Source organism: Mus caroli, chromosome 2, assembly GCF_900094665.2.
Source record: "Mus caroli chromosome 2, CAROLI_EIJ_v1.1, whole genome shotgun sequence".
NCBI lineage: Eukaryota > Metazoa > Chordata > Mammalia > Rodentia > Muridae > Mus > Mus caroli.
This window is the reverse complement of record NC_034571.1, coordinates 45,643,259-45,657,021: the sequence shown is the minus strand read 5'-3', so window position 1 is coordinate 45,657,021 and position 13,763 is coordinate 45,643,259.

The window sequence follows — 13,763 nt, the reverse complement described above, 5'->3', positions numbered from 1 at the left end:
TTCTGGGCATGAGGGTTGAACCATTACTGTGTTCTAAAATACAGCAATAGTGGGTAAAAGAGGTATTTAAGGAAGTAAGAGGAGAATGCTATGGATTGACTATTAAAGACAAATACAAAATGAGAGTTCTAGGAGTGTACATTATGAATGACCTTATCACATCCAAATCAGTTCAAGGACTTCTGTAATAGTGAGCCTTTGATCTTTTCTCTTCCCCTGTATTGGATAGTAATTGGTTAACTGCACACTACTTTGAACTTTATCTTTTTTTTTTTTATAATGCATAGTCCTTGATTAACACCATATAATTTTGCTCTATACAAAAAACAATTTTTTGAGGTTTTGGTTGGTGTTAAATTTTACTTCTCATATCTGGGAAATAAAACTCAATTTTGTACTAAAACAGTACTAAATTCCCTTCCCTCACGGTTGGACTTTTTAAACTTTAATAAGTTATCTGTCTCCCTACTTTGTGTCAGTAGTAAGTTATACAGGTTACAAGGACTTAAAATAAGGCTTCAATCATTTTGCTCCAAATTTCAAGCATTTGCTCAAGAGGTTAGAACCATATCCTATCAGATGGCCACTCCCTCAGTGAGCACATGAAGTGCATGGTTCCTTGGTGGCTAAGGGAGTAGGATGATGTCTTAGGGTTTCTATTCCTGCACAAACATGACCAAGAAGCAAGTTGGGGAGGAAAGGGTTTATTCGGCTTACACTTCCCACATGGCTGTTCATCACCAAAAGAAGTCAGGACTGGAACTCAAGCAGGTCAGGAAGCAGGAGCTGATGCAGAGGACATAGAGGGATGTTCTTTACTGGCTTGCTTCCCCTGACTTGTTCAGCCTACTCTCTTATAGAACCCAAGATTACCAGCCCAGGGATGGCACCACCCACAAGGGCCCTACCCCCTTGGTCACTAATTGAGAAAATGCCTTACAGATGGATCTCATGGAGGCATTTCCTCACCTGAAGCTCCTTTCTCTGTGATCACTCCAGCTTGTGTCACGTTGACACACAAAACCAGCCAGTACAGATGGAGAAAAGGAATGGTCTTTCCAGGACCTGCTGTGAGCTAGCAGATAGAGGGAAGGAATGGGTTGTTACACGTACCTTCCACCATGCACACAAATTACTTACAAATACATTGTAGGTCTACATGTGAACAATTAAGGCTTTCTGCGGGGCAGTGGATGTGGGGGAAAGAGGGAGTGGGAGAAAACCCAAGTCCAGCCAGAGTTCTGGCATTCTGAGCGGGCAGATGCGGAATGCTGCACGCTTTCCACATAGCCCCGGTTAGGTGTCTGGCTGTGGGAAGCTTTTGAATCCCAGCTCGGGGGGTGGTGGACAAGGGGCAGTCCTAGGTACCAGGTTCTCAGCCTGGGGCATCCCAGACATCGCTGGACAATGAAGAAGAGCTGAGAACAGAAATGGGAGCCCCAGGGGCCAAAGGGAGGAGAGGGCAGGCAGAGAGAGAGGCACTGTGTGGTTTCAACATGGGTGAGAGTCCTTGGTCTGGTCCATGACTGGAGTGCCGAAAGGCAGTTAGACGTAGCTCAGTTAGGAGAAAGCCTATCCGATCGATCGTTCAAGCACAGCAGGCCTTGATGAGCAGAGACAGTCTATGGTCTTAGAACTTTATTGTAGAAAGGCAGGGAGGAGAGAAGGTAGAAAGAAAGAGGCCGGCCATGGCAACGTGGAGAGAGTGGGGAAGGGAGAGAAAGAAGGAGGGCTAGAGGTGAGAGTAAGAAAGGTAAAAGTTTAAAGAGATGGAGGAGGAGCCTAGCAGCCCCTTTTATAGTGGGTTGGGCTATCAGGTAACTGTGGGGAAGAACATACATGTCTATAGTCAGGTATCTGTGGGGGTGGAGTCTAGCCAGAATGCCAGGAGCCTGGGACATTTCATGACTGATAGTTACACACCTCTCCTGCTGGGGGAGGTGGGGGGCTGTGAGGCTGGTAACTTCGACAGGAGCCAGGGGTCCAGGAGACATGATCGAATACCTTCTGTCCCATTGGGTTTTCCATGATTCAAGACCTCAAGATCTATGCTCGACTGGAGACCAGGCTGTCTCTGCTCAGCCCACTGCCCCACAGCTTTCAGCTAAAAAAATTACTTTTGTGAACTTAAAAATAAGCAAAAAAAAAAAAAAACAAAAAAACAAAAAACCTATGAAACAATATAATGAAAGTTGATAAATTTGTATTAAAATTAGGCTTTGATCAAAAACCAACCAAGAGTTGGAGATTACACACACATACACACACAAATTGAGCAATGTACATAGAAAACAAAGGACTCATGTTCATAATTAAGAAGCCCTAAAATTGGTAATAAAAAATAAGTAAAAAATTTGCAAAGAAAACTAGCCAAATGGCCAATAAATATGTGTTCTGTTCCATAAATCATCAGAAATACAATTAAATCTACAGTGCTGTTTTACTACATGCACTCCAGAATGGCTAAGATGAAAAATTATTCCAAATACTGACAGAGTTACACTCTGGCGCAAGGCATGCCCCCAGCAGAACTAACTGCATGGACTCTAACAGCTCTGTGTTGATGCTTTGATTATGTAAGTCTACAGCAGTCATATAGCTGCTGAAGTAAGAAACCGCCAAATGCCCATCAACACTGTACTGAATGTGTCAGCATGGCCAACTCACAGAAACACCACGTTTAAACAATGCAAAAATGTTTATGATCGCCAGCAACCAAAGGGAAGAAAAGGCATGAAAGAATTTCAAAGTAGCTGCTGGTGCTGAGTCAGGGGATTACCCGGGAAGGGGAGGCAGTGCTGTTGGATCTGGAATATACTGCAAAGACTCATGTTAAATTTAAAGGTTTACTGCAGGTGGTAGAACCTTTCAGAGGCAAGTCCTAGAGGAAAACAAGTCATGGGGGGCATGGCCCCTTCATCTCTTTGCCTCTGGCCACATGAAAAAGTGAACTCCCTCTGTCACTTGATCCCATGGTAGACAGTACTGCTAAAGGCTGAGGACATATGGGCCAGCTAGGCTGGCTGACACTGCCCAGGTGAACCTTTCCTCCTTGACATTGCCCAGTGTGCTGCTGATGCTTTCCATAAGCAAAACTAGCTTAAAAGACAAAGGATTATGGAATGTTGGAAATGTTCTCTTCTCTGAAGTTGGGCATCTGCTTAACTGATTTAATTGTGCAAACTTACATGCACTTTTTTTTATATACATGGTGTAATTAAAAGGGGTTTAAAGTGCATCCAAATCTGTTCATTAAACAGTGATAGAAACGTTTTAAAAATTCTAGTTCCAGCAAAGGAACTTAAATAATCGACTTCTTCAAAAGACTTGCAATTAACTCATAGAATTCTGAAATCAAATTAGGAGTTTCTTTTATACATTGAAGCTATCACAATATCAAATTTGTAAAACATTTAAATGTTACTTGCAATATGTATTGTACATGCTTTAATTTTTGTCTAAAACATGACTAATGCTTGTAAATATTTTACAAGATTCCCAAGACCCTCCTTGGGAATTCCCAAGATTCCCTATCTCCTCCCTTAGATAGTTAACTTATTCTCTGACAGGATCCCCAAGGCTGCTATCCCTGTGCATTCCCCTGGGAACAGACCTGGCAGTTCCTTCTATTCTTTTAACTCTGTGAACGCTGGACATGTTTACACTCTTACTTTTACTGTGTCCATATAAAGTAATAATAATAAAAAATAATTTGTTCTTCTGTGCAGTAAAATCCATTTTATAGTATGGATTTTACCGTAATAATGTTAAGAAAAGTGATGTAGTGATAGAGTGTAAGATCGTGGTGTTGGGTCTGCTCTGATCTCTTTGTTCAGTATAAAGTGTTCTAACCACTTTAATTTAGCTTTATACAGGGTTACATACATTTAAGTTACTGTTTACATTGTGTAGAAAGATTTTGTGACCCTTTATCAATGCAAAAATTGTCATTAAGCTTGTTAGACTCTACTTTAGATCTCTGCCCCATTTTGTAACTGTATAGGCCATTTTGCTACAACTGTAGCTTGAGTGGTCTTGAGTGACATAAAGCCATCATTCGTTACACACATTTGAGAAAGTACATTTAAGGTCCAGTTTTGTCACTGGAAGAATGGTTGACAGAATTCATGCCACATACATGTTTAGTAAACTTAAGGATGGTTCAGAGTCATAACTTGAGATTAAGTGGGGTTCAAACTGGAGCTTTGTCCGGAATCATAGTGATCTAAGAGCTAGGTGTAGGGAGATCTCCCTTTAGCCTCAGGTCAGCTCTGACAATAGGTTATAATTGTTGCATTGGGGTTTGTTGTTTTGTTTTGTTTTTTTCAACAAGGTTAAAATATGGTATCTCATGAAATATGCTGCCTGGATCCTAAATGTGGTACCTACTTATATTAAAAAGTTCTTTTTGTTCTGGAATGTAGAATTATTCTACTCTCTTCTATCATGCTAACTCTGTTGACCTTATATGAATGACAACAGTCACTATTCAAACAGTGGTTACATTCGATAATAAGATCATGAAAAACTTGGAGGTACTGAGTGTTTTCAAACAGCAATGCTCAGGGAAACTGAAAGGCGCATCAGGATCGAGCAACATGGAAACCAGGTGCTCGGAGCATAAAGATCACCTCCCTGGCTCTGCGAGAGTGTGGCTCAGGATTTTACCCTTGGGTGTACTTTGTTCCTGTCCATTGACTGCTTGCATCTCTCCTGTGACTAAGAGCCTCAAGATTAAAATCAGCAATATTTTTAGAAGAGGTGTTGTTCTCTACATTCCTGTTTGACTGCAAAGGGCAGGAGATCCATTTGTCACAGGGATATGCTTTTGCTTATCCTTGTTTAAATGCTTTTTTTTTCAAAATTATAAACTCAAATGTCACACTGTCTTAATTGAAAATTGAAGGTTCATTGGGATTCAAACGGAGTTAAATTACTTGTAGGGTCACAAAAAGGAGACATGGGTCCAGCCCTGAGTAAACGAGCTGGAGAAGAGAAGGGAAACTATGTTTATTGCTCGATAACTAAGTTGGAGTAATAAGATTTGTCCCACATTAAGCCTGGGTAAGTTAAAACGCCCTCTCAGAGTCAAGTGGTAACTCATGAGAAATAAATTCACTCTCCTGGGACACTGGAGCAGGAATTAGTGACCTGGAAGAGGCAATTAATCTTAAGCAGATGACCACTTGGCTTTTAAACTGTTCTCTATTCTCTGTGTCCTTAGAACCAAGTGAACATCAACCCACAGTGTAATATTATGCAGACACCCAAACTCAACATTGATTCAGACAATGTCTCCACGTGGCAAAAATCCTTGTAGCATATTAGAAAACAAATTTTGATAAGACTACTAATATATACCAGGTTCCTTCTAGCAAATTAGAGATGAGACAATGAAATAAAATAGCACTCAGGGTATGAGACATCCTGGCCTCCTTCTCAGTCCTTTCTCCTGCATTTCAGGTCCACTTAGAAAACACACTGAAGGCTCTACACAAGCTTCAGTTGATAGCCACTCTTCTGACACTGAGTTGCAAGAACTGATGATAATTCCCCAAATCGGCATGAAAATACCAGTCTTGTGATCATCATTTCAGATACTAGGTCCTCAGAGTACTTGATGTTTTGAGTCCAGAACTGCCATTGGTTCTCAGCCTTCCTAGCATGGCCTTCCAAGTCTTGGTAAAAAGTAGCCTGAGGCCAATGCTGAGCACCCTTAATACTAACAGCAAAATAGCAGTCGCGTGTGTTGCCTAGCTCAGTAGGTTACGTTAAAGACTAGTCTCAGGTGTGAACATCTCAAATCAAAAAGGAATTCTAAGTTTGACCTGGAAGTTGGGGGAGGTTTTTGTTGTTTTAACGCTTCTCTTAGATGTTTACAAAGATAGACACTTGGTGTATTGGACCAGTAGGTGTCACCATGTAATTACTTAGAAATTCTTCTGAGTTCCTATTCCTAGTATTAGAGGCCACCTAATTTTGTATCTAGTAGGCAGCTTTATGAGTCGCACATTTGAGATTTACACTATTTTGTTTAGAAAGACAGACTCCTAGCGTTGGCAGTGACTTCTTTGCTTTTCCCTGATGTTGTTGGTCATTATTTTAGATGCTGTTATCTTCAGCAGCCCTGAGAACAGACCTGGCAGTTCCTTGAAGAAAATGCACTTCTCACAGTAACTCCTACTGTTCAATATTTGCACATCATATTTCTTCTGTATAGTGTGAGTTCCTGGAAAAGAATGTTCATCACAACACCAAATTCCTGGCTAATAAAAACGGGAAAATGGCGTGGAAATGGAAACTGGCGTGATGTGGTCTTCCTTCACCAGCAAGACGTTCTAGATCTGCCAGGCAGAGAGCACTGTGTTTACTTTCAAGAGATCTGACAAATTCTCACATTTAAATTAATTCACAGTTGTTAAACAGCTGCTTAGTCCTTCCTACCCCATTTTAAAAAGAAACTATCTTTGAAATATAAAGAGGGAGTTAAGGGTGAAACCATTGAGTTTCAGAAGTGTTGTCAATATCATGATTTTACAGAATCATCAAGCCTAAGTATAAAATTAGAGAAATGCATCAAAAGGAACAGAATGCTACAAGTTATGACAGGATGTGTCAGAAGCCAATCTTCTAAGACTTACATTTTTAAAAACAAGGCATGTAGGTATATGTAATTTCTAAACTCAAGATCAATATAAGTAACAGAACTAACACTCAAGTAGTTCCCAGCTCCTTCCCTCTCTGCCCCCTCATGTATTTATGTGTGTGTGAGACAGAGAGAGAGACAGAGACAGAGAGAGAGTGAGAGTGAGAGAGACAGACAGAGAGTGAGAGACAGAGTGTGTGTGTGTGTGTGTGTGAGAGAGAGAGAGAGAGAGAGAGAGAGAGAGAGAGAGAGAGAGAGACAGAGGATGTGTGTGTGTGTGTGTGTGTAGTGGTCAAAAGACAACCTTGGGCGCCTTTGCCTTTCTTGCTTGAGACATTATCTTGTTTTCCATTGTGTGAACCGGACAAGCTGGTCTGCAACTCTTGGGGATTTTTCTATCTCCACCTCCCATCTCTTGGTAACAGCATTGGAACTTCAGATGCCACACATGTGCACACTCACACATACAGACACACACGCACGCACACAAAACATGTCCTCCTGTTTACATGAGTTCAGAGAATTTAAATTAAATCTTTATGTTTACACAGCAAACACTTTAACCAACTGAGCCATTTCCCTCCAACTCTAACCCAGACTTCTGTTGTGCTAGAGATCGATTCCAAGCTGGTACACATGCTAGGTAAAGATTCCACAACAAAACTCCAGCTCTTATACAACCCACTCACTGCCAAAAGACTTCCCAAGTCCAGCATGGCTGTTACAGTGTCATCTATTTGCATTGTACAGTCATGAATCTGGAAAACAGTCTTAATTAGCAAACTCCAGACCCTGTAAGGAAGATCGCCCATTCCTGCTTCACTTGAGCAGTTCTGCCTCTGTGTCACACCAACATTTAGGTTTTATTATAGAGGTTTAACTTGTATATTAACCATGTTTTGAGCTTCTGTCCAAGGGTGGTTCAAGTCCTACTACAGACAGAAGGCCAATACGTTTGCAGTGATAAATTATTGGCTGGGCTCAGTAATGTTTACATGTATATAGTTATACATTTATGGCCAAAAGAAAATGCCTTTGTTATAAAAATTCATTCAGAAACAGTGTTACAAATATGAAATTCCCATTTTGACTCCTACCTTTATTATTTTCTTGTTGTTTTGGATCATGCAAGATTTCTTAAGAAACAGAAACCACCAACGTGATAAGGCTATTTTATCTTAAGCAAATATCCCAAGCATTGTGTTGTTCACAATACTTACTAAAGTTGGCAACAGCAAACCCTGTTCTACTTCCTCCAGCCCTTAACTTGCTAGTACTGTATGCTGTGGTTTGATGGATGCATCCCAAAATGAATACCTTAAAACTTGAAACCCAAGAGGATGGGAGGAAGAGGAAGAGCCTTTGGAGGAGTAGTAAATTCATGAGGGATTGAAATGAACCCTTTTTAAAGAAGCAGCAGGCAGTATCCCTGGCCCCATCTGTTTTGTCCTTTTCAGCCACAGGAGGACAACTTGTTCCTCCACTCAGACTTGGAAGCAGAGAACCTTTCCAAACACAGAACTTGCACCTTGATGTTGAACTTCCCAACCATCAGAACTACGGAGCAGGGAGGGCAGAAGTCTTATTTATTAATGTCAAGTGTGAAGTACTTCATCATAGCACTACTGGTCAAGGTGTGAGTTTGAAATGAACTGAGCAGCTTAAGACATTTTAGCTCAGAATCTCCTTAACTCCACACCTCTGCTTTTTTTTTACTTTAGACCATCCAGAGTTACTGAATTCCTCTTTTGTCTGCTGTCCTTTATTTCTGCTCTAGGATGGAACCTGTGCATGTCTAGAGGCACTGGGAAGAGAAAAATAAGGGAGAGGTAGGGCTTGAAGAGGGAGAAAGCATATAGCAGACCTTAGGGGTCATGTTTAGAGCACAAAGACGGAAGTAGACTGGCTTACTCGGCATGGAGTGTGGACAGATGAGGAAGTGAGAAGTGAAGCGGAAAGGTAGGCTGAGCCTGGACTAAAGGGATTTGTAGTTCCAGGATGAAGAATTAATGCCTTGGAAAGTTTTCAAATTAAAAGACAGACCTACCCTGTGGAAGAAAAGTAACTAGAAGACTGCTGTTGTAATGGGGGAACTCAAGGATACTAAATTGGGTTGGGGGTAAAGAAGGAAATTGTGTATTCTAAGAGAAAATATGAAGCATGTGAATTCTTACCTCCACACCCCAAATACCTGACTGCTACTTCCTGCAACCCAAACAGAATACAGTTTTCACCCTAGATAATTAAGGAACTAAAAATAGTTAATAGTTCAATAATTGGTATTTCCCTGGCTGTGACTACTCACTCCGTATTGTTTAATCTTTGCCATGATCCTACAAAACAAACATTGCTAGTCCCACACGGGAAATGAATGGCAGAGCCAGGACTGGTAGCTCCTTTGGTGGTCTTATCAACACAAGTTCATGTGACACATAGACTCTTCTTCTTGATGCTAATGTAGAAAATTTAAGAATATGCAACCAGTAGTTAGAGACAGGACTCTAGAATTTAGAGAATAGGACTGGGGATATGGACCTGGATGCCATGTTTAACCTGAAATTATAAAACATTGCATTACTGAATTTGAGCCTGGAAATTAAAACATTGGTGTGGGGGATGTGGATGTCAACTTTGTGAAGGAAAAAAATGGGATGGAGAGTAAGGCACTGTACATGGCATTAGATCTAAGATCCCCAAACACAGCATTAGATTTAAAATGACTTCTGGAACACTGGTGAGACAGCAAAAGGAACCGAGGCCAGGAAAGTGGCTAAGAGGTGTCGATGCTGCCCTTCCCACCACCTCCTCTGCTTCTTCTGAGTTACCTCATCAGGCAGGGCTTTCCTTGGGGCACAGAGATAGTGTGCTGAGATATGATTGGCCAGGGACTTAGGAGCTTGGGATTGACTCAAACACTGCATATAATTATGTTCTGGGCAATAAACTCGGATCTGCACCCTGGTGTTAGTCTCCAGAGTTAGAGTCCCGGGATTTGTCATGTGATTCTATCACCTCCACCCCCCCCCCGGCCCCCCTCGGTCCTGCTCTCACACTTCGGTGTTTCATAGAGAAGTGCTAGGGGAGGCATGCTCAAAACCAGGTTTTCAGACCCATCAGAAAGAATGTTGACAGATGTCACCAAACCATTTAGTTTACAATTTACTCTTGTGTTCCTTTGTAGTAAATATTTATTTCCTCCTGTGCTGTACTAATTTCCATTTGATTCAAGAAAATCAGGTGGCTTGGAGTGTTTCACGCTTGTTTCAAACTGTTTTAGAATCTGAAATTCTCAACATAGGAGCATACTGTGGAATATTTTGATGAGTTCAGATACTCGGACTTGTGAAAATTATAGAACTATATAGCATCATGGGCAAGAGGCTGGTTTCAGGAAAAATGGGCTTGGCTCTCTGCTTTGTGGTTTGCCATTTTTCTAACCCTAAGGAAGCGTCTTTCTATAACCCACCTTGTAGGAGGTTTACCGGACAGTGAAACTCACATGCTATTTATTGCAATGCTTGCGGAAGAAGTCAGACTATTAGATCACTGAATATGTACAAATTCTGTAGTGCTCTAAAGAGAAGAATTACCACAAGGTATTCATTTCTCTAAGAATACAACACAAAACCTTCAAGAGATAAGCTCACCAAAACATCTTAGTTCTTCATCTAAGCACAGCTTTGAAGGGGGGAAATATACCACCAACCCAAATAGTTCATCGCACTGAAAAACAAGGGAAAGGTACACTCCCATTAGCTGTTCACACACAGATAGTGCGCTGCTAGGAAACTATGGGGTTCTCTGCGTCAGTTTTGTTCACTCTTTTCATGCCAGAGATGCTTTCCAAAACATTTTTTATTGACATTTGAAATAGTTTCCTATTGGTAAGGTGGGAATTACATTAATACTCAACACACAAACCCTAGACTGGACAACCCCCTATCCTCTATTTAGAATACATGTAGTGTGAGAGAAATAAAGCTTTTGAAAGTATCAATAGTTATAAAGACAGGAGCCATCTGTCTGTATGGTCCAGTTATGAAAAATGTCCTGCCAGATGCAAAATATTTCCATCTACAGAGAATTTCCTAGGACTCTATAAAGGTCAAACTATTATTCATATCTGTTATGATGACTGTTTGTAAGTCAGTAGGAAATTCAAAAGTAATGATTTTGCAAACACATTATCTGTGGTATTTACATAAATATCTCATTTAATATTTGAAAAAAAAACAGCATGGAACAAGTTATAGCATCTGCAGCTATAGAAGAGGAAGTTGAAACTCAGAAAACAGTAAATTGCTTGAGGTCACAGGCCTTTGAGTAATGAAGCAGGAATCTAAACTCATTTTTTTTTTAATGTGAAAGTCACATTCATTCAATACTGCCCCAGAAAACCACTGATGAAGCTTCTCACTGCAGGAAATAGCCTTTGGGTTATTTCATTAGGAGGGGGTTGATGATTTCAAAAGATGTGATCTAAACTGATTTTAATAAATGATTTTTTTTTCAGTGTCCTGGAAGCCATGAGAAGAGACTTGCTACTACAAGCCTATGTGGTGGAGGTCTTGGCATGTTGTACTTATTTCAGAAATTCAAAGTTCAAGGGCCTTGAGTCCTGATTTTAAAATAAATAAAAAGTACTTTTAGACATATTAATGAAGTTTAAATGAGATTAAACTCTAGCTGTACATCAATTGTAGGGCACTTATCTGATACATGCAATTTCCTGGGTTCAGTCCCAAGCACCAGAAGAATGAATTGAATGAATGAATGAATGAATGAATGATGTCTTAATATTACAATTCTCAGCATGGAGGCCAGTTCCTGCTTTATACAATTTGAAACAAACAAAAACAAAACAACAACAACCCAAAACCCCAAAGTGAGATTATTGTTGTGTCACTTTGTGGATATCTTCTAAGAGCATGCAGTGTTCCTTCTGTGGTAGTGTGTGAGGAGCATGGCAGCAGGCAGACAGGCATGGCGCTGGAGTAGGAGCTGAGAGCTTAAATCTTGACTGACCCACAGACAGAAAACAGAGAGATAAGATAGAGCTACCTGGGAATGACACAACAAGGCCTCAGCACCTCCTCAGACAAAGCCACAACTCTCAATCCTTCCCAAACAGCTCTGCCAACTAGGGACCAAACATTCAAATATAGAAGCCTCTGGAGGCCCTCTCATTCAAACTACCACAGAAGGAATACTGCATGCTCTTAGAAGACATCCCAACAGAGACACAACACTAATCTCACAGTTTGGGGTTGTTTTTTTTTTGTTTTTGTTTTTTGTTTTGTTTGTTTGTTTGTTTTGGTTTTGTTTTGACAAGCATTCATCAATGCCCATACATCACCTCCTCATAGCTGCTCTGTACAGGGCAACAAAGAGCCTAAGATGTAAGTGATGGTTAACTAGATCCTCCACAATCGTGGTTTCTCTTAAATGTCTTCTAAGATAAAACTAACAGTTTTCCTGATATTCTATACTCCGACCTTCCTGAGATAAATCCGTGTTGGGGGAAATATTAAAAACAATCAGCAAGATCCTGAGCTTGACCCAGCTACTCTCAGTACTCTCACCAGCCAGTTCTTATCTCATAGAGACTCTCTGACTCAGAGCTCCAAAATCTCGCCAACTAGCTCACTAAGTTCCCATACCGTCCCAGGCTTCAAAACCCCCACAGCCTTCTGTGGGGCACATGAGACAAACCCTTGCTTTGCTCCCCCCATTTCTCCCACATACCTTTCTCTCAAGGACCCAATCGTGCTGCTGTGTGAAGAAAAACACCATATAAACTTAGTTCAGAAACAATGGTAACCCAATCTCTGGGTGCAACAACCAGAATCCTGAGCGTGTAAATTATATCAAGTCTAAATCCTCTGGTGGTGGTGGCGAATCCACAAGGATTCGCCATCTAATCTAGAAGATAATAGTAGCTACATCTTGTCCTGTTACTATCCCTGTCCAAAAAGCCCCTAACTCTCCCCTGCTTCCTCTCTTCCTCCGTCCAACCTGGAAGTCCCACCTACTCACCCAGTGATTGATTCCTTTATGCATTAGGGGATGGTTCACAAGAAGTCACCTGAGTTCCTGACTCTCATTCCTCATTCCAGACAACCCCTCCTAGGAAAGCGGAATTAACATCAAAATACAACAGCACCAGGGCCATTCACAACAAATCTACTTGGCTTTGGTGGACAAATGTCTTTGCATAGTGCTAGGTAAGTATAGATGAAAAGTGTGAGGCACCTAGTCACTTTGATTTGTGGGTGGAACCTGAGCTGCAAAGCCTGGAGTCATCTTTGATGTGCCCTTCTTTCTCACTCTCCTGTGGTCCCTCAATGCTGAGTCCTATTTACTTTGCATCCCAAATAGAGTTTAAACCAGGACTGCCCCTGCCTTACAGCAGGTCCTGTAAATTCCCAGCAGGACCACTCCTTTAACAGTCTCTCTTCTGCTCTCCAGCTTCGGAGTTGTTCTTCTCCCAAGGCCATTTTTGTATTGGTAGGGTCCTAGCTTTTAAAACTCTGAATGTTTGTGAGAAGAAAGTAATTGAACGCACCTCCTTACACGGACGCTGTTTTATTTATGTTATGTATAATTGTTCTTGCACTATTCACGTAATGGAAAATGTTCATAACAAACCATTTTATATGGAGAGATTAAAATAGAAATAGAAATTCTAAAATGATCTAGTGAAGGTGGTGGGTAGTCAGGTACATGCACGTATCATTTTGATACAAACTATAGCAGAAAAGCTACCAATACCACAGGAAGAATGTAATGACAGCCTTCTGAGACCCAGGAGAAGCTAGGAAGAGAAATAACTATAAGTGTTGGGGTGGGGGGGAGGTGTTAGAAGATTAGAGAAACAGCAACCAGTTCATTTTCAAATAGAAAAGCCAGAGTTTACAAGAGAGTCTTGAGGAGCAGAAGAGCGGGCTGGGGGGGGGTTGGGTGGGGGGGGCAGACTGAGGGCTGCTGCTGCGCAGGTCTGGGAAGGTGCTATGACAGCCGCCGGGAGCCCCCTAACCCTCTGAGTGCAATGGGTCTTGCTTTACCTTTGCCTTCTAATAGTCCCTAAATTCCTCTAATTATAAAAATGTAATCAGAA